The following is a 3,011-nucleotide window of genomic DNA, read 5'->3' as shown; positions in this document are numbered from 1 at the left end:
TTTTCTTTTAAAATTATTTTTTATTATTATGTAGAAACATTACTGATTTTGTTACTTTTGTATTGTGTAAATTTGCTGAAATTTTTTTAAGTTCCAATTATTTGTGAAAATTTGAAAGCTTTTTTCATATATGATCATACCACCTATGAACATATATATTTTTATTTTTATTTCTGATTTGGGTATTGTTCATGTTTGTGTTTTTCTTGTCTAATTGCTCTCAGTAAGATTTTCAATACTATATTGAATAGAAGTAGCTAGATATTTTAACCTTGTTCTTGATCCTAGTGTGAAAGCTTTCAGATTTTTGTGTTAGGTTTGAATTTTTCATATATGACTTTTATTATATTGATATAAATTTATTGTGGTCTTATTGTGAAAGTGTTTTGAATTTGGTCAAATGCGTTTTCTGCATATGTTGATATAAGCATCTAATTTTTTTTCTGATAAGGTGTTGCATTACTTATATTGATTTACAATGTTGTTATCTTTGAATCCCAGGGTTAAATGTCACTTTATACTGGCATATTATTCTTTTAACGAACTGTTGAATTCAGTTTGTTAGCACTGTGTTATTCATTTTGTACAGGAAATATCTCTCACCAATTAGCCAAGATTCTTCTGGCTTCCCAAATATTTTCTATGTATTTATTTTTAGATTTGTGTGTGCAAATTGACAGAGGAATTTTCTGCCTTCTCTTTTCAGGAACATGGGATCTCTTGAATATTCTAATATCACCTATGTTTTTAAATATACTCTAATGTTTAGGGATTTTAGAGCATTCTGGGTATTGCTAATGCTCCAGGTCAGGCTCCAGAATTAGTTCCTGGAGCAGCTATTCACAAAGCCAGAACATGGGATGTACGTTCCACCTCTTTTCCACACTTTAGGGAATAGTTGAGACTGAAGAATTTTCTTCCATACATTCTGTACTGAGTTGGGAGGAGAAACCATTGCAAGTGAGAAGGTACTAGAGTCCACACTGTTGCCTTTGTTCTCAGAAGTCCCCAATTTTGTGCTCCTTCCTGTCAACACTTAGGTTCCAGCTAGTTTCAAAAGAGAATCCAGTCCTTTGAGCAGTCCATCCAAAGCTCTCTTCATTAGATCTTTGTTTCAGTCTTCTCATTCCATCTATATAGAGGAGCAAGGAACTGAGAATTTACTCCCACTCAGTTGTGCTGTACTTAGGTAGAGAAACCCTGGCGAATGAGTGTCATGGATTTCCTTGCCACCTTTAATGTGCTCGATTTCATACTGGTCTGTGATGCAGAAGACAGCTGTCCTCCATATGTCCTATGAAGGGATTCTGTCCATGTGTTCTCTATTGGTATCTCTGTGGGGAGAAGGACTGTCTGGGGTTTCTCTTCTATCATCTTTCTGACATCATCCTGTTTTGCTAAATAGTTTAACAATAGATAGATACTGAAAGAATTTAATGAGGGAAAAGTTTGAATCAATGTTTATATGTGAACAAATCTGTAGGAATATATATAAATTCATGAACGATTGCTTTAGTAAGACAGACTTGTAAATATCTCATAATCCATACAAATAGTAATTTCATTAAATTTATAACACTATTTTCTTATGCTGAGATGATATTAACATGGTTTAAAATTAAATTAAAAGATATCTAAACTAAATCCATTGAAAATTCTTCCCAACCCTCTTCTTATTCCCAAAGACAAACATTAACAGTTTCTCATATTTCCTTGTTGTATCATTTTTACATGCATATACAAATAGTTTAAATACATCTTTTGTAAATATCTATACCGCTATAACCACTATTTTATACTTTATAAAACTTTGTAAGTTAAAAGACCTAGAATGCTATCATCAGCTTAAATACCTTTCAAGGGTGAAAAAAAGTATAATTGTTTTGCACATGCAAGATACCCAAAACATTTTGGTTTCTATGAAGTGTTTTTAGAAGGGCCTTGCAAAGAGCTTCAGTGGGATTTAGACTCTATAATAAGGATTTAACTAAAAAGAGGATAAATACAGGATTTAGGCAATAAAATGTTCCAGTACTGAAAAGAAGGCAAAGGAAAGTTGCTGGAAGATATTGAGAAATCCCAGGGCAGCCACTAGGCTGCAAGCCAAAATAAGAATCAATCCAAATTGTAGCATGAACATTTTATTTGTTTGGATATCTTCAAAAAATTAAAATGAAAACAATGAGTTGCATGATAGTTTTGAATATAGAAAAGAGTAATTGAAGTTCTGTATTTAGTAGAGTGTTAATAAGTGATGTTATTTATAAAATTAACAGAAGAAACACAAGGTAAATGGTCACTTAATAGAAAATAAAAGAAAATACAAATAGACAATGACATTATAACTCAAGGAATAATTATGAATAAATGATAGATTACATTGAGGGAACAATAAGAATAATATGGAACATGTTTTCGTTATTTGGAGTTGAAAGTAGGAGAAAGATATATGTGTCAGTGCGTATGTCTCCAGGTGTACACTTATCCATGTGAGGTTGTTAGAAAAGATAAATGTTAATCTTTAATAGTAAGAATTTAAAAGAGAAACATGAATATATCATTAAAATATATAAGTAAAAGAATTGAAGTTACAACCTTTGATCTAAAGTAGTTGTAGGGCATCATAAGAAGTGGCTAAGATTCTCCAGGTATTATCTTGCCAAATACAAATACAAGGGTTACTCTATACTAAATGACTTCACATACAAGGGCTTTAAATACAAGGGCTACTCCATACTAAGTGACTTCACAAGAGCTAAGAAAACCAGATGAGAGACCATATTGTTTGCTTTTAGTATAAAAAATAAAAGATGCCTTAAAGAAGGCAAGAAGGGAAGAATTGTCCCTGTCACTCATCCCATTCTCCAAGATGCCCAGGGTCCAGAGAGAAGACTTTCATTGGGGAAAAGAGAGGGGTTTAAATCCTGCCCTTAGCTCTGAAGTTCAGCCCCAGCCCTATTCTTCTCTTTATAATCATGTGGCTGTCATTCTGAAATAACTTGCTATAATAA

Source organism: Heterocephalus glaber, unplaced genomic scaffold (assembly GCF_053883595.1).
Source record: "Heterocephalus glaber isolate CG9 unplaced genomic scaffold, H.glaber_assembly_v1.0 deba00001509, whole genome shotgun sequence".
Lineage (NCBI taxonomy): Eukaryota > Metazoa > Chordata > Mammalia > Rodentia > Bathyergidae > Heterocephalus > Heterocephalus glaber.
Note: the sequence above shows the minus strand (reverse complement) of the source record.